Here is a 27,381-nt window from a genome sequence, read left to right on the forward strand (position 1 = left end):
CCAGGTTTGTGAACTGAGCAACTCCAGGGTGGGTTCTGGGCACTGTTGAGCTAGCCAGCCCTTATTGCGTAAGTCAAGTCTACTAAATGACCTTGTGTAATACATATTCATCTTATTGGTTCTGTTCCTCTGGAAAAACCTGATTAAAACAAGCATAGCGCTGGCTTTCTGCTTGTGTCCTTCCTCTAGGGATGAGTTTTTATTCTCCCACCAGTAATAAGTCCCCCAACCCAGTCTTCTCCTAACCCCGAAGTCTGTCTTGTGATGATGTTCACCACTGCCTCTTCTCTTAGTTTGCTAGTGTTGCTTTAAGGTAACTACAGATTAGATGGATTAAACAACAGAAATATGCTGGGCGTTGGTGGCACCTACCTTTAATCCTAGCACTTGGGAGGCAAAGGCTCCAAGGTCCAGGCTAGCCTGATCTATAGAGGGAGTTCTAGGACAGCCAGGGCTACACAGAGAAACACTTTCTAAAAAAAAAAAAAAAAAGACCACCCAAAAACCCCAACAATAGAAATTCTTTTCTGAGTTCTGGAGGCAACAAATCCAGGATCACAGGATCAAGCTGTGAAAACGTTTGGTTCCTTCTCTCAACTGTCAGATGCCCTCTGATTGTGTCTCTTAGTGTACTCTGATTTCTTTTTAAAAGGACAACTGTTAGATTGGAATAGCGCCTACCTTAATGGCTTCATTTTACATTAGTTACCCCCTTAAATACACAGTACAGTGATATTTGAGGTCCTAAGGGTTTTCAACATGTGAGTTGGGAGTAAGGGCATAATCGAGACCATAACATTTCTCCAAGGGCTAACTTATGATTTGATCTCCTGAGGTTTGAGTCCCATTGACTGCCATCACTGTCACTCCACAAACCCACATGACTAGGACTGGAACTAGCCTGCCAGATTACAAATCTCCTCCTTGACTCTTCAGGCCTATGTTTTCTAGGCCCCAGAGGTCTGAGGAAGCAGTGGCAGGGTTTATTAGGTCTCCCGGTGTGCTGGATACCTTTTGTCAACTTGACACAAACCTAGAGATATCTGTGAAGAGGAAGCCTTAATTGAGAAAATGCCTCTATCAGATTGGCATGTAGGTAAGCCTGTGACACATGTTCTTGATTAATGATTGGTGTGGGAGGGCCCAGGCCACTGGGAGTGGTATCACCACTAGGCAGAAGGTCTAGGATGGTTTAAGAAAGCAGGCTGGCTGGGCAGTGTTGGTGCACACCTTTAATCCCAGCACTTGGGAGGCAGAGGCAGGTGGATTTCTGAGTTCGAGGCCAGCCTGGTCTACAGAGTGAGTTCCAGGACAGCCAGGGCTACACAGAGAAACCTGTCTCAAAAAACCAAAAAGAAAAAAAAAAAGAAAGAAAGAAAGACAACGAACGCAGGCCTCTTTGCCGGTCTCTACATTAGTTCCTGCTTCCAAGTTCCTGCCCTACACTCCATGGATGATGGGCTACAAAGTGTAAACTAAAGTAAAACCTGCTCTTTGCCAAGCTGTTTTGTTCATGGTGTTAACACAGCAACAGAAACCCTAGGGCCCGTGGGTCTTCTAGTGAGTGGGGATGATGGTGCAGATGCATCTGATTAATCTGAATCCTACTGCCAACACCCCCCGGCTATTCACATACACAAGTAAGGACTGTCAGTAAGGAACATGCCTCACCAAAATCTAACTAAACCCAAATGGTACTCATGGTGTATTAGCTTCCTGCTCTGGCCAGCTCTTTACTGAACACCTACACCTCAGAGGTGTGCCCCAGAGCTTGGAACCTGCATGTGTAGTGACAAGACCTCCTTATCAGAGTGCATGCTGCTGACTGTTTTAGAGGACGTTGGTGGAAGGAGACTGGGTATCTGCTGCTTGGTGCCTGTGATGGTTTGCATATGCTTGTTCCAGGGAGTGATACTATTAGGAGGTGTGGCCTCTTTGGAGTAGGTGTGTCACTGTGGGCGTGGGCTTTAATACCCTTGTCCTAGCTGCCTGGAAGCCAGTCGTCTCCTAGCAGCCTTCAGATAAAGATGTAGAACTCTCAGCTCCTCCTGCACCATGCCTGCCTAGATGCCACCATGTTCCCACCTTGATGATAATGGACTCAACCTCTGAACCTGTAAGTCAGCCTCAGTTAAATGCTGTCCTTATAAGAGTTGCCTTGGTCATGGTGTCTGTTCACAGCAATAAAACTCTCATTAAGACAGTGCCTGAGGACCAAGCCTCCTCTGCAGTGCCTACTAACTCCACCTGATGTCAGCTTCTCCTGTCTCCCAGGCAGTCCTATCCATATCCATCCCAAGGCTGCCAGTTAGAAATCAGCAGACTTGGGGCTGGTGAGATGGCTCAGTGGGTGAAGAAGGGACTTGCTGCCAAGTCTGATGACCTGTGTTTGATTCTTGGGTCCCATAGAGTGGAAGGAGAGAACCAGTTCCCTAAACTTGTCTCCTGACAGTGGCAGGCATGCTGTGACACACACATTCCCACCCTAAATTTTTTTTTTTTTAAGATTTATTTATTAGTATACGTACATACACTGTAGCTGTCTTCAGACACACCAGAAGAGGGCATCAGATCTCATTACAGGTGGTTGTGAGACACCATGTGGTTGCTGGGATTTGAACTCAGGACCTTCGGAAGAGCAGTCAGTGCTCTTACCTGCTGAGCCATCTTGCCAGCCCCCACCCTAAAGTTTTATTGTCTTGGTTTGGTCTCACCATATAGACTTGGCTGGCCCAGAACTCACTATAACCTGACAGGCCTCTAACTCCTAGAGATCCACCTGCCTCTGCTGGGATTAAAGGCATGGGCTACCATACCAAGCCCTCACTACCACCAAAATTTTTCTTTTCTGAAAAGTAAATTATTAGGCTTGAAGTTCCATGAGGATGAACTTTCTCCTTTCGGCCAGCACCTTGTGAATGAGGGAACAGAACAGCAGGACTTTGCTTGTTGGTTAAAATAATGGGATCTGAACTGTATTTCTGGGTGGATGGAAACACAGTCTTCCAAACTGCTAGGAAGAATCTAAGGATACCATCTAGCAAGGGGCCCGATCACAAGGAACAAAAGCATACCATTGTTCATTCCCTTAAGAGTTATTACACGGGCTGGCGAGATGGCTCAGCGGGTAAGAGCACTGACTACTCTTCCGAAGGACCTGAGTTCGGATCCCAGCAACCACATGGTGGCTCACAACCACCCGTGATGAGATCTGACGCCCTCTTCTGGTGCGTCTGAAGACAGCTACAGTGAATTACACTGGAGAGAACGGGGCCTGAGCGAGCAGGCTGGAGCGAGCAGGGCAGGCAGAGGTCCGAGGTCCTGAGTCCAATTTCCAGCAGCCACACACACGATGGCTCAGGGCTCACAGCCATCTGTACAGCTACAGTGTACTCATACACATAAAATAAATAAATCTTAAAAAAAAAAAAGGAGTTATTACACACAGGCATTCTGGTCAGGGAAGCAGACCCATCCCTTGCTCAGCCGTCTCCAGAGAAGCTTCCACCTGCAGCAGATGAGACCAAACACAGAGACCCACAGCCAGGCTTTATGCAGAGCTAGAGACCTTGGGACACTTAGCCTTAACTGACATGCCTCTACCAAATCCCTTCTCTCAGTACTCAGGGAATCCTGCTGAAGAGGAGGCAGAAAGAGTCTAAAAGCTAGAGGGAATTGAGGACACCCAGGAAGTAAGGCCTTCAAATCAACTTGATTGATGTATGTATGAATGCGCAGAGACTGAGGCAAGCATGCTCACAGCTCTGTACCAGCTCCTTTGCACATATGTCATAGTTTGCTGTTTAATGGGTTGTTTGTTTGTTTTTTGTTTTTTCCCCCTAGACGGAGTTTCTCTGTGTGACCCTGGCTGGCCTGGAACTTGATTTGAGACTGGGCTGGCCTCGAATTTAAGAGATTCACTTGCCTCTGCCTCCCAAGTGCCGGGATTAAAGGTGTGCACCACTATACCAGGTTTGCCTGTTTGTTTTCTAATGAGAGATAGAAAGGGAGTGGATCTGGATGGGAGGGAAACTGGGAAGAACTGGGAGGAGTAGAAGGAAGGGGAATTGTAATCAGGATATATTATATTAGAAAAGAAAACCTCTTTTTTCAAAAAGGAAAAAGAACAGTGTACTATAGACCTCTTAATCATACGGGCAGTAAAGCAACCCTCAGGAAAGCTCTACGTTCTATGGATTTTAATAGTTAAAAACCTGCCTGAAGTGAAGGAGGAGCTGTATGTTGACGTGGGGGAGCTAGCAAGATGGATCAGGTGCTAATGTGCACAAAGTTTGCTTGGTTTCCCAATATCTAAATACCGATAGCCCAGAAAAATCTTTCTTCACTACATGTGGTGGTTTGAATGAGAATAGCCTCCATAAGCATTTATGTTTGAAAACTTGGTAGAACTGTCTGGGAAGGATTAAGAGGTGTAGCCATGTTGGAGGTGTATCTGTGGGGGCGTGGTCTTGCTGGAGGTGGTAAGTCAGTGAGGTCAGGCTTTGAGGTTTCAAAAGACTTGTGATAGTCCCATAGCGCTGCCTTGTGGTTGTGTTTCCAGCTGTTCCTTCACTCAACCATCATGGACTCTAGCTCTGGGAAACTGTAAGTCCAATTAAATGTTTTATTTTATAAAAATGCTTCTTCTTTTTTTTTTTTTTTGTTTTTTTTGAGACAGGGTTTCTCTGTATAGCCCTGGCTGTCCTAGAACTCACTCCAGGACAGGCTGGCCTCAAACTCAGAAATCTACCTGCCTCTGCCTCCCAAGTGCTGGGATTAAAGGCATTGTACCACCAATGCCTGTCTTTCTATTACTATTCTTAAAATGTGTCATTTGTGATTTAAGGAAAAAAAAAGAGAGAAAAAGGAAGAGGAGAAAGAAGAGGAAGAGGAGGAGGAGGAGGAAGAGGAGGAGGAGGAGGAGGAGGAGGAGGAGGAGAAGAAGAAGAAGAAGAAGAAGAAGAAGAAGAAGAAGAAGAAGAAGAAGAAGAAGAAGAAGAAGAAGAAGAGTTAACATTATTAAAAATAATTTGTTGGGACTAGAGAGATGGCTCAACAGTTAAGAGCGCCGATTGTTCTTCTGAAGGTCCTGAGTTCAAATCCCAGCAACTACATGGTAGCTCACAACTATCTGTAATGCGATCTGACACCCTCTTCTGTTATATCTGAAGACAGCTGCAGTGTACTTACATATAAATAATAAATAAATCTTTGTGCCAGAGCGAGCTGGAGCGAGCAGAGGTCCTGAGTTCAGTTCTCAGCAACCACATGATGGCTTACAACCATCTGTACAGCTACAGTGTAGTCATATACATAAAATAAATAAATAAATCTTTAAAACAATAGTTCGTTATTGGAGGGGAGTGGGGATTGGACTTAATCAACTTATATGCACACATGAAATTCTTAAACAGTAAAAGGTTAAGAACACAATATAGTGGTATAGTCTAGATCCAGCCCCCCAGTAAAACACACTAAATTACCATATGACCCAACACTTACACTTCTGGTTACATGTATTTGATAATAATAATAATAATAATAATAATAATAATAATAATAATAATAATAATAGTAATAATCCACACAAACACATGTGCACACATGTTTATAGTAATAATCATAACCTCGGTGTAGCAATAACACAAATGTTCATCAGATATGGAGAGGACACACATAAGACAATGAATCACAGGAGCTTAAGGCTTTGGTGAACCTCATGGGGATGACAGAACAAACTATGCCTCTTTCAGAGGGTTCCATCTTGCAATCAGATCCAGGCGGCCCTTGTCCCACCATTGCATAATATAAGATATGTCGTCATTGATGTAATCTGGGTCCTCAGAGTGTTGGTTCTCATGCTCTGCCTCAGAGAAAGGAGCCTGGTTATCTGAGAAATCCTGCCCTGCAATTGGCTATTCCGGTGAGTGATTCAGGTCACTCAGAGGAGCATCAGGGTTCTGTCTTCGCTGCCCAGCTTCTGGGGCCTGCTTGATCACAGTGCTTGGCACTTGGGTCTCAAAGACCCCAAAGGGATCCCAAGGAACAAATGCCTGGGATCTGAGATGGGCAGGTAGAAATGTGTGGCCATCCCAGTAGGGATTAGAGGAAGGGAAACAACAGACTGGGGGAATGACTAGGTTGAGGTACTGCCGCTAGAGGTGGCCCCTCATTTGTGCCATCTCTTGATAAATTCATGGGATCTTCTCTATGCTCAGGATATAGGGTCCTTTGCTTCTCAAACCATGTCTGAAGAAAACAAGAGATAAACATCATAAAACAAGTGATAGGAGCTGTTGCAAAATTCTATTCCATAAGCTTGGAAGTCATCACCCTCAGGTAAATACATGAATGAAGTCACAGAGATGGTGGCAGCATGCACAGGGCCTGCACAGGTCTGTGCCACATGGGGGCCTCTGATAGGTGAAGTGGACACAGGACCACCATCCCTAACCCAGAAGCTATCTCCAACTGATTACCCCTCGGAAAGGAAAGGAAAATACTTTTCTCCAACCTAAGTATCACCAGGAATACAAACTACTTTTGAGAGCAGGCTCCATGCCCATCAGTAGATGGGACAACACAGATCAAACTCAGTGGTTATCTTTGGAGGTTCTTTGTCTCATAAGACTTTGTCAGGGCAATGTTTTTTTAACCTTGAAAGTACTTAGTGAGGGGCTAGAGTTAAAAGCACTGACTGCTCTTCTGAAGGTCCTGAGTTCAAATCCCAGAAACCACACAGTGGCTCACAACCATCTGTAATGGGATCTGATGCCCTCTTCTGGGGTTTCTGAAGACAGTGACAGTGAGCAGGGCTAGAGCTGGTTCACTGGTTAAGATCACTGACTGCTCTTCCTGAGGTCCTGAGTTCAAATCCCAGCAACTACACGGTGGCTCACAACCATCTGTAATGGGATCGGATGTCCTCTTCTTCTTGTGTCTGAAAAAAACAGCTAGTGTCCTTACATATAACAAATACATAAAAAGTACTCTGTGAGCCAGGTGGTGAGGAACATCTTTAATCTCAGCCTGTACTTTTTCTTTGGCTCTTTTTCTGTGGATTCAGATGGGAGGTGGAGGGGAAAGGAACTGGGAGGAGCTGGGGGAGGGAAGAAGTCAGCATCTTCATCAGAGCAGCTGTGACTAATTTAGAAGAGCCACAAGATTGGGACAGTTGACTGCTGACATTTCTTCACAGGTGTGAGTAAAGGATCTGGAGATCCTCACCTGAGACTCCAACCACTCTCCCCTACACCTCCAATCTGCTGTATATAATTCTGCCCTAACTACACACGGCTTCAGGCAGCAATAAGATTTACAACTTTTAGAAGGTGAACTGCAGCTTACAGCAAAGTTGCTGTCAACTCTAGGCCAGTTCCCAGGGATGCAATTGTTTTGGAGTCACCCACACTCTCTGCAAATAAGCCCTGGCTCCCCAGATTGAATGTGGCCTGGTGTTAGTGTAAACAGACATTTACCAAGGAAAGTTCAGGACCGTAGCTCAGCTTCTCATATCCTGTAAGCAGTCAGGCTACTGGCAGAAGTATGGGTCAAGGGTATCCACATACAAATGGGTACTTAACAACAAATAAAAGACCGTACGTAGATTGCCAGGCAGTGATGGCACACACCCTTAATCCCAGCACTTGGGAGGCAAAGGCAGGCGGATTTCTGAGTTCAAGCCAGCCTGGTCTACAGTGTGACAGTGTGAGTTCCAGGACAGCCAGGACCACACAGAGAAACCCTGTCTCGAAAAAAACAAACAAACAAACAAAACAACAACAACAACAAAAAAAAAGACCATAGATTACTTTATGTGCGTGTGTGCATGTGTGTTATGGGTATGTTGGATGCATGGTAAGTCAGATATTGATGTCCATTCTTTCTACCACTGCTTGCCTGTTTGTTTGTTTCTTTTCCTCTTTTTCTTTTCTTTTTTGAGACAGGGTCTCTAGATATCCCTGATTGCCCTTGAACTTACAGATCCCCCCCACCTTTGCCTTCCTGAGATTAAAGGCATATGCTACATCATGCTTAATGGGGACAATTTTGATTGTAAATTGTTTTGGTTGTCACTAAGGGGATAGGGGATGTGGGCGTGGCCATGGGCTCCACTGGCATATAATTTGGTAGGGGACAGTTCTGCTGAAAGATATTCTACTATGCACAGGATCCCTGGGGCTGGCGCAATAGCAGCTAAGAGCGCTGACTGTTCTTCAGAGGTCCTGAGTTCAATTCCCAGCAACCACATGGTGGCTTACAACCATCTGCAATGGGATCTGAAGTCTCTTCTGGTGTGTCTGAAGAGAGCAACAACAGTTCACTCACATACATATGTAAAATAAATAAAGACATCTTTAAAACAAAACAAAAGTTAACGGGCCAGAAAGAGGGAGTAGGGTAGGATGGAGAAATACTAAATTACACATTTTCCAGCCTCCCTGCTTGTGACTCTGTATGGATGTGTGTCAATTTTGAAAAGTCTTCCTTTGTTGGAATGTGACATTTATTGCTGTGTGTTTACCATCCAGTCCTTTGCCCTCTCTGAGTACACCCAAGATAGCCCAAAGCTCCATTCTTATCCCTAGGGATAGTGTCACATACAACAAACAGATTCAGTGCCTCAGACATCCAACTTACTTGAGTTCTTGATTCTTCAAAGCCCATTTTCATAGCCATTTCTTTCCTGGCAGCAGGATCAGGGGGTCGGTTCTTCTCAAAGGCTTTACTTAGAATGTCCGCTTGGCTTCTTTTGAAGGGCATTTGGTAGGGTCTGGCTTAAGATCACAGAAACAAAAGGGGAATTTCCAGTCAGTTTCATGTTCACGCTGGAAAATGATGCTCTTGGCAGTTACTCTCTGAGTCTCGCTGGGATGGGAGGAAAGAAGGCCTCTGTGGAACCTGCTTGTTCCAGGCAACCCAGGACCAATGTTTAGGGGTTTTGTTGTTTGTTTCTTGAGATAGGATCTTAACTTTGTAACTCTGGCTGGGCAGGAACTCGCTACATGAACCAGGCTGATGTTGAATTTACAGAGATGCAGAGATTAAAAGCATAGACCATTGTGCCCCACAATTAATGTTTTCCTTGAAACTCTAGTGTCCAGAGCAAGCTGTAAAAGGCTCTTAAATGGAGAAATCTTTTAGGAGAGTTAGATAACGGTCATTTCTACTCTCGTCAGGACTCTTGGCAGGACTCCTCAGGACTGGTCCAAGGGTACTTGGACCAGTGAGTTTTATACATTCAGACTGGTCTTGTTTCAAGATCTTTCTTTCTATGGCTGCTAAACCAAGTCTAACTAGAAAAAGACGATGTAAGCTGGTCGTTTTTATTTCTGAGCTAGCAGTAAATGGGATGGGACACCTTGAACTGTCTCTACTGTCCCTAATACAAACAACAGAATGCTTTGTTGATACCCTTTGTTGCTGGAGGCAAAATTAAACCTATTTTCTAATTTCCCCTGTGTTTTGTTTTGGTAACCTCATACTTCTTGGAACAGTGTCTTATGTACTCTAGACTGGCTGTGAACTTACCATGGAGCAGGGGTATGAGCTTGAACTTCTGATCTTCCTGCCTCTACTTCCCCAGTGCTAGGATAACAAGCATGTGCCACCAGGTCCAGTTTATGCAGGGCCAGGGATGGAGCCTGAGGCTTTGTGTGAGCTAGGCAAGCCCTCCACCAGTTGAGACACATTCCTGGCTTGGTAACTTGATACTTCTGGAGAAGACTTAGGCTGTTAATGACAACCTAGAAATTATGATGAAAAGTTCTACCTTCTTCTCCATGTTAATCTATCAAAAGTATTTTCAGCTAAGACACCACAAGCACAGGTGGAACCTGGAAACTCAAATACTGTGGCAGAGCCAGCCTTACTCCCTCTATTGTTTCTTGGATTATCATGAAGGCCTCTGGTCCAAACCAGTCACCAGATAGTCCCATCAGGTGTACTTTGTATTGTTGCAATTTGAGTAAGCTGTCTCTTGTACCCAGTATAGATGCATGGGATAAATACACCATCTCTCTCTCACATCATCCTGGACCAAACCTAATAGCTTATCCCAAACCATGCAGCTGACATAAAAATGGAACTCATATGATCAAAGAACGAACACACACACACACACACACACACACACAAAACTGTGAAAGAATAAGAAAATGTTTGAAGCTGGAGAGATGGCTGAGCAGTTAATAGGGCTTACTAATCAGTCATTAGGACCACAATTCAGAGCCTAGCACCTATATTGGGAGCTCACAGGTGCCTGTGATTCCAGCTCTAAGAGGTCCAATGCTCTCTTTATGCCTCTGTGGGCACCCCCCTCCCCCAAAACACACACACACACACTCAGAGAGATACACACACATTTGCATATTGGTTTTCTAGGTTTATACTTGTGTCCAAACTCATTCAACCATACACTTATGATCTTTGAATTTTCTGCAAGTGAATTAAACCAAAAATGAGTCAATCAAAATTACCCAAGAGCAGGCTCCGTCATGGTGCTGTCCTGAATTGATTTGTACAAACCAGCTATAAAAAATATAATTAGGACATTTGGGAAATCTCCATTGTGCTCAGGTAGGAGATAAAAACACATTGATCTGTAAATCCCAAAGATAGCCAAGTAGAAAATATGCATCATATGAAATAGTATACATAATGTGATCTTGTATCATTAGAAATATAACACACATTTGTAGAAAAAGTGTGAGTATATTCTGGCTTTACTGTGGTATTCTTCATACCATGAAAATGCAATGTTTTGATTGATTTTTTTGCTTGTATTTATTTTCTGATTTCACACCATACACAAGAACCATTCCTATTAATAAGTTTATGTGAACAACTTGAATATTGTTTAGGAAAACAGTATTTATTTTTTTCCTAAATTTTATTGTAGTTACTTTTCTCATTGCTCAAACCGAATACTTACCAAGAAGCAATTCCAGGGAGGAAGGATTTATTTTGGCTTACAGCTCAAAAAAAATACAATCTGTTATGGCAACAAAGGTGTGGTGGCCAGATAGTGAGGTGCCTGGTCACATGGCATCCATGCTCAAGAAGAGCAGAGAGAACAGGAAGTGAATGCTCCCAGGACCCACCCTCTCCAGCAACACTCTGCTTTCTAAAATTCCCACAACTTCCAGAACAGCAACATTAGCTGAGTCCTAAGTGCTCAAACCCCGAGCCCACAGCAGAGGGGGTGAACTTCACAGTCAAGCTGCAGCACCTCTTCCCAGGAATATTACATTCCTTTCCAAGTTGGAACTGAATCTAAGTGTATTGGGCACAGCATTTACTAGCACGCTAAGGCGATCTTTAGTAACCCTTTAGTAAGACCAGTGAGCTAGCTCAGCAGGTAAAGGTGCTGGCCATGCAAGACTGGCAGTCTGAGCTCCACACCCAGGCCCATGGAAAGACACACAAACACATACAAACACACACACAGACACACACACACACACACACACACACACACACACACATCTTTTTTTAAAAAACTTAAGCCAAAACTCAATATTTTCCCTCAAAACCACATTTTTCCCCGTTGAATGATGTTACTATTCTCATCTGACATACTCTTTTCCAAAAGATTTTAAATTGTATGTAATTAAGTGTATTGGCTCTTGTTCCTGTGCAGGTGTTCATGATACCAAAGGAGAATGTCATTTATTAAATGATCTCATTTATTAAAAAACAAAACAAAACAACAACAACAACAAAAAACAGTGGAAAACAGGGTGGATCAGGGAATCACTTGGAAACCCTATGACAAACGTAACTTCAGAAGCCACCAAAATATATAGCTATTGTTAAGATACTTGACGGCTGTGGGATGGCTTGGTAGGTAAAGAGGCTTGCCACCAAGCCTGATAGCCGGAGTTGAATCCCTGGGACTCAAATGATGGAAGGAGAGAACTGATTTCTGTCCATTTTCTTCTGACTGCCATGTGAGGTTCCTCCAGCACACATACAAGTCTAAACATAATTAAGAAAAGGACTTAGAGCCAGGGAAGGTGGTACATGCCTTTAGTCCCAGCGCTAGGGAGGCAGAGGCTGGGGGGGAATCTCTGTGAGTTCAAGAATAGCCTGCTCTACACAGAGAATTCCAGGATAGCTAGGGCTGTATAGAAAGATTTTTTTTTTTTTTTTTCTGAGACAGGGTTTCTCTGTGTATCCCTGGCTGTCCTGGAACTCACTCTGTAGACCAGGTTGGCCTCGAACTCAGAAATCCGCCTGCCTCTGCCTCCGAAGTGCTGGGATTAAAGGCGTGTGCCACCACTGCCTGGCTAAGATTTTGTTTTAAATGAACAAAACAGAACAGAATTGTTCCTGTTTAAAAGAACTGCAGGGACAAAAATGGAGAAGAGACTGAGGGAAGGGAGGTCCAGTGACCAGCCGAAATTGGGATCCAGCTCAAGGGGAGGCTCCAAGGCCTGACACCATGACTGATGCTATGGTGTGTTTACAGACAGGAGCCTAGTATGGCTGCCCTCTGAGAAGCTCAACAAGCACCCGAACGAGTCAGACACAGATGCTTCCACCCAACCAATGGACAGAAGCTTGGGAGGGACCCATAGGAAGACCAGCAATCTCAACTAACCTGGACACCAGAGATCTCTCAGATACCACCAACCAGGCAGCATACACCAGCTGATATGAGGCTCCGACACATAAATAGCAGAGGACTGCCTGGTCTGGCCTCAGTGAGAGAAGACACATCTAACCCTCAAGAGACTTGAGGCCCCAGGGAGTGGGGAGGCCTGGTGAGTTGGGGGTTGGGGACATCCTCTTGGAGACAGGGGTAGGGTGGGATGGGAGTAAGGAGTTGGGGAAATGGGGAGGAATGGGATGAGGAACTGTTGGAGGGCAGACCAAGAGGGGGGTAATGACTGGACTGTAAAAAAAAAAAAAAAAGATTAAAGATAATTAAAAAAAATAAAAGATGTTCAGGAGGCAGAGGCAGGAGCATCTCTATAGAGATTGAGACCAGCATGGTTTACAGTGAGTTCCAGGACAGCCAGAGCTACACAGAGAAACCCTGTCTCAGAAAGAAAAACAAAAATGAACTTAGAAAGTACACATAATTACAAAGAAATTACAAGGGAACAACAGGAAGGATGAAAATTAATAAAAAGAAGTGATACTACCCTGCCGGGGGGGTGGGAGTTGGGGGGAGATGGCACAGGCCTTATCCCAGCACTTGGGAGACAGAGGCAATGGGATCTCTGTAAGTTCAAGGCCAGCCTATACTGCAGAGCTAATTCTAGGACAGCCAGGGCTACACAAAATAACCCTGTCTTAAACAACAACAAAGTGATACCAATGAAAGTAAAAAAAAAAAAAAAAAAAAAAAAAAAAAAAAAAGAAGTAGCGTCTATTAAGTGGTTTGTGCATCTACATACACAAACACACACACCTCTCCCTCCTTATTTACTTCAAGCGACAACTTTGAAACTTTAGGCAATGAGATGAAGTAAATGTCCCCCCAAACAAAAACAAATTTAGGTAGGTAACAGATAAACGCAAGGGGCTCCCAGCTTCAAATACCTAACAAAAAGTCACTAGAAAACACTCTGTACTGGCTGGTTTTGTGTGTCAACTTGACACAGGCTGGAGTTATCACAGAGAAGGGAGCTTCAGTTGGGGAAGTGCCTCCATGAGATCCAGCTGTGGGGCATTTTCTCAATTAGTGATTGAGGGGGTAGGGCCCCTTGTGGGTGGTGCCATCCCTTGGCTGGAAGTGTTGAGTTCTATAAGAGAGCAGGCTGAGCAAGCCAGGGGAAGCAAGCCAGTAAGGAACATCTCTCCATGGCCTCTACATCAGCTCCTGCTTCCTGACCTGCTTGAGTTCCAGACCTGACTTCCTCTGGTGATCAACAGCTATGTGGAAGTAAGATGAATAAACCCTTTCCTCCTCAGCTTGCTTCTTGGTCATGATGTTTGTGCAGGAATACAAACCCTGACTAAGACACACTCCTTACCCACAATCCGTAGCTCCAACCACCTCTGTACTTCACTTTCCTAAACAGAAAGCGACCGGCCTAACCTGAAGACACAGGTGAGTGACGGAGCCAGTCTCCACAGAATGAGAAGAAAGTGACTGAGGTGGCCCTTAAGAAGGAATGTCCCTGCCCCCTTGGCAGGAGCTTGGGATTTAATCTCTTCCTTGCATATTCAACACCTTAGGGAAGAAATCTGAAGCAATGGGATTTCTAATGAAGAGTGGATTTTACTATTGTGATACCTTTCCAGGTAGTCTGGATATGCCTAAAGAAGAGAAATCTCTCTTTTTTTTTTTTTATTTTTCATAAAAACCAAAAAAAACAAAAAAAAACAAAAACAAACAAACAAACAAAAAAAAAGGCAAGCGAGACCTATAACTACAAGATACAACAATAAAGCAAAACCCCCATTTGTCTGAGAGGGTATTTTGTAGCTTCAGTTGGATTATATAATCGACAGGCATTCTGTAAAGATCATTAACTTGTATCATCTTAGAGGGCTTGATAGTTAGGGAAAAACCTTTATTAACAGCAGAGTTTATTACAGCTTATAACTGTAACCCCACCACTTAGGAGGAGGCAGAGGCAGGAGGATCACTGAGAGTTCCAGGCAAGCTTGGGTAAAACCCTGACTGTTCTGGGATGGCCTGCTTTCCCCTCCACGTTTGTCAAGTTCCCTCCTTACCTCGGAAACTACTTTGGCCAAGTTGAGGAACACAATTAATTGAATAACAATACAGGGTTTGGCAGGTGTATGGTCATGGTAATGAAGTCATTGAGGTTGCTCCATCTCAGAGCTAGTGGGAGCCTCAGAGACTTCCTCCTGGGATTTCAGCTGTTGTTTGCTCACTTCCTACCCCAGCAGCAAGTGATCTTGGGAGACACTGGAGCAGAGAGGTGAATGGTTAGCTGAGGGGAGATACCAAGATGCTAATTCCACTAGGTCCTCATTCAAGATGGGGCGGGACTTTGCAGTGGATGCAGCTCTTTAGGGGGGTCACTCACACTACAGAGAGTAACTCCTCAACCATGCTCTGAAAGTGTATATTGGTCCCCCCCAAAGTAATCTCTGGTGGAATGCTTAAGTTGGTCTATCATTGACGTCCTTCTGGACTAAAAAGATATTTGTTCTTGTCTCCCTAGGAAAAGTTAATGAAGCACTCACTGCCTTCAAAGCAGAAACACAAAACAAAAGCACCCCAGACTCAACTTGATAGAGCAAAGCTCAGACTTCGGTAAAGGATTTCCCTCTTGTCTCAGTTCCAGCTGCTTTCCTCAAGGGCCTGCCATCCTGACTCCGTTCTTGCTTAATAACCTCCTGGATCTTGCTGGAATATTCTGTATTGCCATGACCTGGGTATTTATCACTTAGTTAAAACTCTCTAAGGCAATTATAATAGGAAGTGAGGCTCTCGGGAGTGATTTCAATCGTGGACACACAGGTCTCAGGAGTTTGAGTGCTTGCTTGATACAACAGCCTCACACTACGCCGGCAGCAGCCGCCAGAGGAGTCTTCTCTTCAGAGACAGAGACCTCTCTGGAGACAGAGTCTGTTTTTGTGGCTTCAGCAAAGAAATGCTTTCTTTCCTTTCCTTTTCTTTTCCTTCCTTCCTTCCTTTCTTTCTTTCTTTCTTTCTTTCTTTCTTTCTTTCTTTCTTTCTTTCTTTCTTTCCCTCTTTCTCTCCTTCCTTCCTTAAAACAGATTTATTTTATATATGTGAATACACTGTTGCTGTTTCAGATCCCATTATAGTTGATTGTGAGCCACCATGTGGTTGCTGGGAATTGAACTCAGGACCTTCAGAAGAGCACTCAATCAATGCTCTTAACCACTGAGTCATCTCTCCAGTCCCCCTTTCTCTCTCTGTCTCTCTGTCTCTCTCCCTCCCATTCATTCATTTTGAGTCAGGGTTTCTCCATATAGCCCTGGAACTCACTCTGTAGACTAGGCTGGCGTCAAACTCACAGAGATCCACCTGCCTCTGTCTCCCAAGTGCTGGAAGTCTGCACCACCACCACTCACTTAAAAATGAATTCTAGAGTGAGCCAAAAATGAAACAAAGTCAGATTTATGAATAATACAAAGAACAGGAGTGAAAGGAGGGGTGGGGTAGAGGTGAGTTTTGCATTGGGACCAATGCAAGATTCTCTAAGAAAGAGTTGTGCTTAAGTCTTTCCAAGGAGGTTTATATTCTTGTGACTTTCTGAATTACACCTCCAACAGCTGGTATGAAACCACACCCCTTGACATTGTCTAAAGGTCCAACCTGGACAGGCTGGAGAGATGGCTTAGCGGTTAAGAGCACAAACTTCTCTTCCAGAGGTCCTGAGTTTGATTCCCAGCAACCCCACATACATACATAAAATAAAAAAGTCATTTTTAAAAAAGGTGCAAACTGGAAAAAAAAAGTTAGAGTTGCCGCCCCCCACCTCCACCCCTGAGTAAACAGAGTTGTAAAGTCAACAGAGTTGTAAAGGTAGATTTTTGAGGGGATACTATTTAGGTTTAGGAAAAATAGGGAGTGCTGGGAACCCAAAGTAATCGCTTGTTATTACTGTTGTGGAAATCTAATGTTGGAGGAGGTGTCTGGGAACACATTATCCAGCCCTGTGTGAGCAGGATTGATTCCTTGCCTTTGAAAGGATGTCCTTCGTGGGTCATTAGGGCCTTGAGCCCGTAGAGTCTGAAGTCTGTCTTTATCATCACTAAAAGCAGAGTAGCTCTTGGGAGCAGAGCCTCCTTCCTCCTGTGACCAGGCAGGATGGTACAGAGGTTCCTGCACCAGCATTCTATGTGGTTAAGGCTGGCCTTGGTTCCCCATCCTTGTTCTCTTCTGAGCACTAGGATTACAGGCATGTGACACCACACCTGGCAATACAGGATTATATGTAGGCTTAGATTTTTCAAAACCTACTTTAATAAGGGTTCGTAAACTGGGTTCATAAACTCTTCAGCCCTCCTTCTAGCCCACCAATCAAAGGTAGGGGAGAAGAAAGGTTAATAGGAAATGGGGCATGTGGACCTGTTTAGAAGTAGTTTTCTGGGGCAATTCCAAACACAAATCAGTAGGAGCAGTGTAGTCCAAAGGGGCAAACACTAAACATGAACCAGTAGCAGCAGCTCGATCCAGAAGAAGCCGAGGGGCTCTGCTGAGTCAGCATGAGCCCTCAGAGGCAGCAAGAAGCAGCTGGAATGCCATGGGAAGATTAGCAAAGTGCTGCAAGGTGAACCAATGCAAGAGTGTTCTCTCATTGTCTGTGGGATTATATTTATACTCTTTACCCACCCTCCAAAGCATCCACTCCAGCAAAATATCACATGCCCTTTCACAAGACAGCTTCCAGAAAAATCACCATGTGTTTGTTCTCAGTAAAGCTGAGAGCATGTTCTCATGTGTCTGCTTCAGCAAAACAGCCTCTCATAAGACAGCTTCCAGAAAAACATCACATGACCCAACTGAATCTCCAAAGAAACCAGACATTTTCTATTTAATTTATACCCTTAAACATGAATTTGGGGGCTGGTGAGATGGCTCAGTGGTTAAGAGCACTGACTGCTCTTCCGAAGGTCCTGAGTTCAAAATCCCAGCAACCACATAGTGACTGACTCTCAACCACCTGTAATGAGATCGGATGCCCTCTTCTGTGTGTGTCTGAAGACAGCTATAGTGTACTTACATATAACAATAAATAAATCTTTAAAAAAAAAGGCCGGGCTGTGGTGGCACACGCCTTTAATCCCAGCACTTGGGAGGTAGAGACAGGTGGATTTCTGAGTTCGAGGCTAGCCTGGTCTACAGAATGAGTTCCAGGACAGCCAGGGCTACACAGAGAAACCCTATCTTGAAAAACCAAGATAAATAAATAAATAAATAAATCTTTAGGGCTGTCGAGATGGGTCAGCGGGTAAGAGCACTGATTGCTCCTCCGAAGGTCCTGAGTTCAGATCCCAGCAACCACATGGTAGCTCACAACCACCCGTAATGAGATCTGACGCCCTCTTCTGGTAGATATCTGAAGACAGTTGCAGTGTATTACACTGGAGGGAGCAGGGCAAGAGCTCACGGCCATTTGTACAGCTACAGTGTACTCATAAACATAAAATAAATATAAAAAAAAATCAAGCAAACATAAAGTTGATTTAAATCATACATTACATGTCTATATGATTAAGTTATCATGGGCTTCAGTTTTAGTAGAAAGGAAGGGCCTGGTGGTCCTTGGCATGATATATGTGGTTAATATTGTCATTAGATAGCCTCTGCCTGTTCTCAGATTGACAGCAGATGAGGGTGACAAGTGAACCGATTATTTGGAAGGACAGTGATGTGGATGGGTAAGTTTATTTATATGAATTTATTAGTCTTACTTATATCATATGGATAAGGGGTTGCTTACAGAATATGGGTGACCCCAAAGCAACCATATCACCAAAACTCTCCCCATTGAGACAGAAATGGAGTCCCCTCTTCAAGATAACTTTCCACACTCTATATATTCTGTTACTATGCAAGACTGCGTAGACCATGTCTGGTTGGGGCAGAATTTCATACAGCTGGCAGGGACATTGGAGTTTCTGTGCCCTTTGTGGTATTTTGGTTCCACAAGCAGATGGGGTTTCCTTGATGGAGTTATAGTGTGTTAGCGCCACTTTGTGGTCATGGGTAAGGCATGACTTTGCTCCATTATGACCCCTGACCTTTTTACAGTTTCCCTGCCTTCCTGACTGATAGTTTAGATTTCTGCAAACACATGAACACAAGTTTGTGGAACCTTGAACAGATGGTATTACTACTAATAGAGTTAAAAATTATCTGCATATAAAGTACTATTTCACAGTTTGTGTTGTGTGTGTGTGTGTGTGTGTGTGTGTTGTTAGTAATGTGTGCCTATGTACGATGTGCTGTGTCTGTGTGGGCATGCGAATGCAATGGGGATCAGAGGGAAACTTTCAGAGTCAGCTTTCTCCTTCCACTGTGTTAGTCCTGGGGATCGAACCTATGTAGGACTCTGGTCATCAAGCTTGGCAGCAGGTGCCTGTACCCACAGAGCCCTCTTAATGTTTTAGGTTCTTGTTTGTTTGTTTGTAAAGTGAGAAGCCAGAGGAACATCAAAAATAATTTGTCACTTAAAAATTTAGCTTCTAGAGGGCAGTGGTGGTGTACGCTTTTAGTCCCAGCATTTGGGAGGCAGAGGCAGGTGGATTTCTGAGGTTGAGGCCAGTGTGGGTGAGTTCCAGGACAACCAGGGCTACACAGAAAAACCCTGTCTCGAAAACCAAAACCAAAACCAAAACCAACCAACCAAACAAACAGACATTTAGCTTCTCTTTACTAAATAGTTTTAAATTGATAGATAAAATGTAAAAAGTGCATGTGTTGGTGGGGTACAGATGGGCTGTTTCAGTTTTGACCTTTGAGACAAGGTATTGGTATGTAGCCCAGGCTGACCTAGTGCTCACTACGTATCCTAGGATGGCTTCAAACTCCCAGCAATCCTCCTAAGTCAGCCTTCTGTGTGCTGAGACACAATATAGTGTATGCAATGCGAATACTAATACTGCCTCACCATTTGTTTCTTGCATTGTTTTATTTTAAACAGCTGCATACAATCCGGTTCTTTACTTGGTCTGTGTGGTTTATTGTTATACCTCGTGTATGTGTGTGTGCTGTATGCACATATATGTTTTGTATGCTCTTGCACCTGTGCGTGTGTCCAGAGGTCAGAGGAGGATGTAGGGTGTCCTGCTCTAGCACGCTCTGCCATGTTTCCTTGAGTCTAGGTTTCTCACTGAACCTGGAGCTAGGCTCACTGCTTCCATACCCCAGTGATCCTCCCGTCTCTGATTCTCACTGTGCTGGAGTTACAGGGTCCTCTGATCATGCCTGACCTTTTCCTTGAAAAGTATCTACCGGGCAGTGGTGGTGCACGCCTTTAATCTTAGCACTTGGGAGCAGAGGCAGGTGGATTTTTGAGTTCAAGGCCAGCCTGGGCTACAGAGTGAATTCAAGGACAGCCAGGGTTACACAGAAACTCTGTCTCAAAAAACAAACAAACAAACAAACAAACAAAAAAGTATCTTCATGCTTGTTCAGCATGTGCTCTTACCTGCTGAGGCCTTCCCTAACTTAACTCATGCAATTAAACTTTAAAACTAATTTAGGAGGTCAGAGGACAACTGGCGGGAGTCGGTGATCTCCTACCATGTGTGTCCTGGGGACCAAACTCAGGTTGTCAGATTTGGCTGCAAGCATCTCAACTGCCTGAACCATATTGCCAGTAAGGCCTGTGTAAGGTGGGTGTTCTTGCAAGCTGAGCCAAAGAGGAATTATTTTCCTGGAGTGAGTGAGTGAGTTAGTGAGTGAGTGAGTATGAGCTGAGCATGAGAAATACTGGCCCATGGTCCTGAGTTAGAGTGGAAAGCATAGTGGTTGTTATTTCATGATCCTTGGACATGTGAAGCCACACCCTTCTGCTTGACTTGTCCAGGTATGACATTTGGATTAAGAAGCTCCTTGATAGTTTAGTTCAAGTTCCCTGGTTCTCTATGAAATGAGACATTCAACTGCAAAAAACCAGCCTTTGATGCAATACTATTTCCAAACTTGCTAGTTCAGACTTAGTAACGTGAAATAAATAGCTGCGTATTCCAGTTTTATGTCAGAGGGAGCATGTACAAGCTCTAGTGGTTGCTAACACATTTTTCTTGGGGAGAGGAGTAAGGGAGGTAATATTTTTTGTCTTCGGCGATTTCATTGAGTTCCTATAGTATGTGCTAGAATATGAATTCATTACAATATCTTCTCCTTACACAGCAGACTGTGGCTAACACAGAACAAAAGAAAAACAGAAGCTGCAAATTAGCAGAGCCGGAGCAAGGGCATAGGAAAATAACACTTTTCATACAAATTATAAAGGACAGTTACAAAGAGGTTCCATTACTCTTCTCCCTAACTCAATTCTAAAAAATAAACTCCACAGATGTTGTCCCGGGAACTGTTAAGAATGCATCAACGGGCTGCAACCACCGTCAGCCTCATGGTTGACCAACTTGGCTGCCAGCCAGGCCCAGATCCAGACCTTTGAGTAGGTCCACCCCAACATTCACTCTATCCATGAGGTGCTGAAGCAGGTGGAGGGGCCGAGGTTGCAGAACCAGATCCAGGAAGGAGTAATCACCATGGAAGATGAAACCCTAAATCATGTGTGTGATTGAAGCCAGTACCCGCCATAGGGAAGCAGCTCAGGGGAGCCTGAGAGGGACACGGAGGCTCTAAGGGTGACAGTCCTGCAGAATCCCCGGAAAAATGGTCCTTGGGAAGATGCTTTTAAAAATGGACTCATGAAACCGAAAGGAAATAAGGGTGGAACAGAAGGAGGTGGTGGCGGCGGCGGTGGATATGGGGAAGGGGAGAACGGAGAAACAACAGATGGCTATGCAGTGGTCCATGCTGAAGCCAGAAACCGCGTGGAAGTCCAGGATTGGTGCTCCTGCTGACTATAAAAGGCAAGGAAGATTCTTTTACAGTGAATGACTATAGACTCACAGTTAAGAAAGAAAGACAGAGAAGGCTTGTGTGACGACCTTTCCCCCTTACCACCCTTCCCATAAAGCATGCATGCAAGCAAGCAAGCAAGTGAATAAGCATGCATGCAAGCAAGCAAGCAAATAAGCAAGCAAGCATGCAAGCATGCATGCATGCAAGCAAACATGAAAGCAAGTAAGTAAGTAAGCAAGCATGCAAGTAAATAAATATGCAAGCAAGCATGCAAGCAAACAAGCATGCATGAAAGCAAGCAAGCAAGCCAGCCAGCCAGCCAGCCAGGCAGGCAGACAGCCAACCTAGACAGGAAGCCATTGAAGAGAAAAATTGTGCTAAGGATGCAGAAGTGTAGCTCTCCACAGTGATGGCTTCTGGCAGGGGTGGGGAAAGACTCAGTTTTCTTTAAGAGGCTGGCCACGGAGTTTGACCATGCTCCAGTGAGTATACGGGCAACACAATTGGATTTGGTGTTTTTTTTTTTTTTTCTTTTCATTTTCTGATTTGGGGGAGGTTGTAAGGGTGTGTGTGGGGTGGACCTGGGAGGACTTAGAAGTAAATGGGATGGGGTGCATTATGTGTAATTTCCAAATAATCAATAAAAACACTAAGTTAAAAAATGCATTATCATCATCAACAACAACAAAATTCATCAATACAGTGGCCCTTTCCAAAGATGGTGAAGACAAAATGTTATCTTTTTAAAATTTTATTTATTTAGTGTGTATTTTTTTTTCCTGCATCTATACATGTACAGACCAGACGTGGAACTTTCAGAGCCAACCTGACGATTTGAGAGCAGGCCTGTTCATCAAACAGCAGCTGTAAATGAGATGTCAGTGGACACTCTGGCTGAACCTTTAGGTCCCAGAGCCCCTTGCTGTGTACAGCTATTTCTGCAGCACACAACAGAATGCATTAGGATGCCATACTGTTTATATATGGATGAGGCCATAACTACGGGGTGAAATTTCTACTTCACTGTTCCATTTCCTGCCTACTTTTGCCAAACCCACTGTGTACAAATGCAAATGAATCAGACAATCACCAGGGACACACAGTGTGTCAGCTGAGTTTCTGTTGTTGCTTGGAGACAAACTTTGACATGGTAGCCCAGGCTGGCTTCAAACTTGTGATCCTTCTGCCTCAGCTTCCTCAATGATGGGATTGCAGGTGTGAGCCATGGAGTCTTGGTGTTTAGTTACTTTTTGAAACCTACTCCATCAAGGGTCTGTTCTTTGTCACACGTGCGTAGTGGTGTCTCTGCTTAGTAATATGTTTACTAGTCACCTGACAATGAAGCCAAAATTTCTTGAAAGGCCTGGAATCAATGTATTGTTTCCTGCAGGGCTCTGTGGATGTTGTGTCATGTCTTCAAAACCAGGATGGACATGATGGTGTGTGCCTGTAATCTGGGCATTCAGGAGGTGAGGCAGGAAGAACACAGGTTTGAGGCTAGCCTGGGCTGCTTAGAAAGAGTTTTTTTTTTTTTTAAAGCAACTAGTTCACTGATCTAGAACCCAACCAACCAACCAACCAACCAACCAACCAACCAACCAACCAACCAACCAAAAATCTGCTTAAGACCCTCTAGTCCCATGAAACCTAACTGGCAGTTTGTAAACTCACTGAAGCCTTTACTTAATATAAACCAGAAATGAAACCTTGGGGGCCTTTCTAATCTTTCTGCAGCTGTGTACTATCCTGGGTATACATGTGATCCAGAGCCCTAAGAAGTTGTCAGAAGTTTTCTTTTGTCAACTAACAAAGTAACTTTATTTAGAGCAAAGGGCAGTAGAGATGAAAAGAGACTGTCAGGAGGTGTGAGCCGCACCAGTGAGGCCACTCAAGGGCCTTGGCAGAACTTTCCCATGTCACTGCAGATATCTATGGCCAAGATTTTCCTTCCTTTTCAAGTTTCTTTTTTAAAAACATATTTATTATTTATTTTATGTATGTGAGTACTCTGTTGCTGCCTTCAGACACACTAGAAGAGAGGACTGGATCCCATTTCAGATAGTTGTGAGCCACCATGTGGTTGCTGGGAACTGAACTCAGGACCTCTGGAAGAACAATCAGTGCTCTTATCTGCTAAGTCATCTCTCCAGCCCCCTCAAGTTTTTTATGTTTAGTCTTTTGTTCAGGGCAGTTCTTCATTTCATTAGAAAGTTGCAGAGTTGTCCGGCAGTGGTGGCGCACGCCTTTAATCCCAGCACTTGGGAGGCAGAGGCAGGCGGATTTCTGAGTCTGAGGCCAGCCTGGTCTACAAAGTACTTTCCAGGGCAGCCAGGGCTACACAGAGAAACCCTGTCTCAAAAAAAAAAAAAAAAAAAAAAAAAAAAAAAAAAAAGAAAGTTGCAGAGTTAAGTCACTGACCCATAATCCCCACCGCCCTGCTCACCACCCTACTCCAGAACAGGGTTTCTTTGTGTAGCCCTGACTGTCCTCGAACCTGCTCTGTAGACTGGGCTGGCCTCGAACTCACAGAGATCCACTTGCCTCTGCCTCCTGAGTGCTGGGATTAAAAGTGTACACCAGCTGCGGCATCGTTCTTAACCAGTGAGCTTAATTAAGCTTGCTTACAGAAGCTTAGATGAGGAGCTATTTACAGGAGCATGGACATCTTACCATACACTGCATCATGATGAAAGTGCTTTTACCCCCCAGAAACTGTAAAGAGTCAGACATTGTGGTGTGTGTGTGTGTGTGTGCGCGCGCACGTGTACAGGTGGAAGAGGCAAGGGGTCTTCAAGTATTTGCCTTTTTCATTTTCTACCTTACTTAAAAATGTTTTGGTTAAAAGAACATACACGGGCTGGACCCACATATGTAGCACATATGTAGCAGATGTGCAGCTTGACCTTCATGTGGGTTCTGAACAGCAGGAATGTGGGTTATCCCATAAGCTGTTGCCTGTCTGTGGGCTATGTCCATTTAGCTGGGCTGCCTTGTCTGGCCTCAGTGGGAGAGGAAGCATCTAGACTTAAAGTGCCAGGGTGTTGTCAGGGTGTGTGTGGGATTCCCAGGGCGGGGGTAGGGGGATGGAGGGTGGGGAAGGGGGTGGGGTTCTTACCCGCTCAGAGGAGAAGGGGAGGAGGTATCCAGGAAGGATTGTGGGAGGGAGTGACCAGGAGGAGGGCAGAGAGTGGGATGTAAAATGAATAAGTAAAAAAAAAAAAAAAAATTAAAAATGTTAAAAATGTTTTGGTTAAATGAATTACTTTATTTTATTTATGTGTGGGTATGAGCCTGCTTGTTTGTATGTACACTATGAGCACACAAGTGCATGAAGGCACCAGAAGGGGGTATCAGATTCTCTGAAACTCTTTTTGTTTTTGTTTTTTTCGAGACAGGGTTTCTCTGTGTAGCTTTGGCTGTCCTGGAACTCACTCTGTAGACCAGGCTGGCCTCGAACTCAGAAATCTGCCTGCCTCTGCCTCCCAAGTGCTGGGATTAAAGGCATGCGCCACCACTACCCAGCTCTCTGAAACTCTTACAGGTAGTTGTGAGCCATGCGGTACAGATGCTGGTGATCTGGGGATCGAACCTGGGCTCTTTGCAAGAGCAGCAAGTGCTTTTAACTGTGTATTCAGCTCTCCAGCCGGTGTACCTTACATTTTTAAGGCAGTTTTTTTTCTTTTCAAAATATTTTTATTGATTATTTGGAAATTTCACATAATGAACCCCAATTACACTCTCTTCCCAATCTTCCCAGGTCTGCTCTCTGAGCCTTGTGAAAAGAAGGAGGAGGGAAAAGAGGAGGAAGAGGAAGAGGAGAAAGAGTCGGAGTTGGAGTTGGAGGAGTTGTATTTCAATTTGTGTTGCCCATATACAACACAGTTCCTGCCTCCAGGTTCTTGCCCTGTTTGAGTTCCTGTCCTGACTCTCTTTGATGATGAGCAGTGATATGGAAATATATGTCTAACAACCCCCTTGTTCTCTCAGAATTGCTTCTGGTCACTGTGTTTCATCACAGCGATACTAACCTCAACTAAGACAGGAACTACAGGCAGATGCTACACAGTGTGCATGTGGAGGTCAGTTCTCTCCACTCTGTGGGTTCTAGGGATTGAACTCAGGTTGTCAGACTTGGTGGCAAGTCCCTTCACCTGCTGAGACATCTTACTGACCCTCAACATCTTCTCCTCTTCTCTCTTCTTTCTGAAGATCAAAGACGACTTTGGGATCTGCACTTGGTGGGGGCATACCTGCAGTCAGTGCTTGGGAGGTGTAGGTGGAAAGATTCAAAGTTCAAGGGATAACTGAGGTTTGATTTCTAGCATACACACAACCTCACAGACCATTTCCTGATGCAGCAGCTCGGCTAAGTGTTGGCTATGGTGTTGTGTACCTGTCATCCCAGCATTGGGGAAGCAGTGCTTGGAGGATCTCAAGTTCAAGGCTAGGCTAGACTACATAGTGAGACTGTCTCAAGAACAGAGGCAATTCTGTATCCCGTGTACAATTTCTTGGTATCTGTCATTGTCCTCTCCCTATTTTTTAGTTTAAATTGAACTTCTTTTGGAAGACTGAGATATTTTGAAGGTAGAATATTTGGGACAGTATGAAAACGTTGCATCCCAGGAGAAAGAAAATAGAATCAGGCTTATGAGATGGCTCAGCAGGTGACACGAAACCTGATGGTCTGAGGTTTTTTTTTTTTTATATATAAATGTTTTTTAAAAAAGATTTACTTATTGTATATGAGTACACCGTTGCTGTTTCGGACACACCAGAAGAGGGCATCAGATCCCATTACAGAGGACCTGCCGAAGCAGCAAAGACTTACCAATTCCTGAAGAAAGAAGATGAACTAGGTTGGAGCAAGGCAATTGCTGACTGGGGAAGCGAGAGGTGGGCAGGGTTAGACTCCAAGCAGACAGCCCCCACCCCCACCCGACATGCAGAGATAGAACAGCCTGCGACATTCAGAGATAAGCACTGGGAGGTGACTAAAGAAATTAAGTGACCAAATAGAAGCTTTAAGCAGAAGCTGAATTTTTATTCCAGTAGTTAGTTATTTTTTAAAAGCATGACTTTTCTTGAAGGTGTGTGTGTGTGTGTGTGTGTGTGTGTGAGTGTTTTAGTGTTTGTGTATGTATGTATATTTGTGCACACACTTGTGTATATGTGTGAGTGTGTGTTCACAGACACAATCTAGGGCACACCTGTGGTGATTAGAGAGCAACTTACATGAGTCTTCTTCCATGCTGAGGATTTTGAGGATCTTATGGACTTAGACTTGGTGGCAAGTGCCTTTATCGACTGGCTGAACCATCTTGTCGGCCTGGTAGTTGGGATTTTTACTCAGTCTCCTGACTCCAGGTTTCTGCCTCAAGTTCCCACCTTAGTTTCTCTCAATAATAGAGTGTAACTGTAAGAGAAAATAACCCCTTTCCTCCCCAAGTTGCTTTTGGTATTACCTCAGCAACAGAAACAAAGTCTCCGAGTTATCCTCCCTGTAGAGCTCTTTAGTGACTACTGTCTTTATTTGCTTGATGCCCAATATCTTGAAAACCACTGTCATATAGTTTGTCTGTCTTCCTCTAGCCCCTAGTGTAATTGAAGCTTGGATCTCCTTACTCATCTGGCCAGAAGCCAACCTAGTTCCTAATCTTTGTAACAGGGAATCTGTGTTGGGTGATCGCGCTTTGAAGCTGGCCACTAGGTGGCAGTGTTGTACAACTGAGATGCTTTTCGGGAAAGGCAGGAGGTGAAGTGTTTCTGGGTTAGATACTGTGCGAGGGATGATATATTTGGTCTTGGTTTGGGTACCCAGGTCTGTTTCGCTGAGCTCCATTTTATTGCTATGTCTGTGGAATTATAACGTCAGT

This window comes from Mastomys coucha, unplaced genomic scaffold (genome assembly GCF_008632895.1).
Source record: "Mastomys coucha isolate ucsf_1 unplaced genomic scaffold, UCSF_Mcou_1 pScaffold22, whole genome shotgun sequence".
In the NCBI taxonomy this organism is placed as follows: domain Eukaryota; kingdom Metazoa; phylum Chordata; class Mammalia; order Rodentia; family Muridae; genus Mastomys; species Mastomys coucha.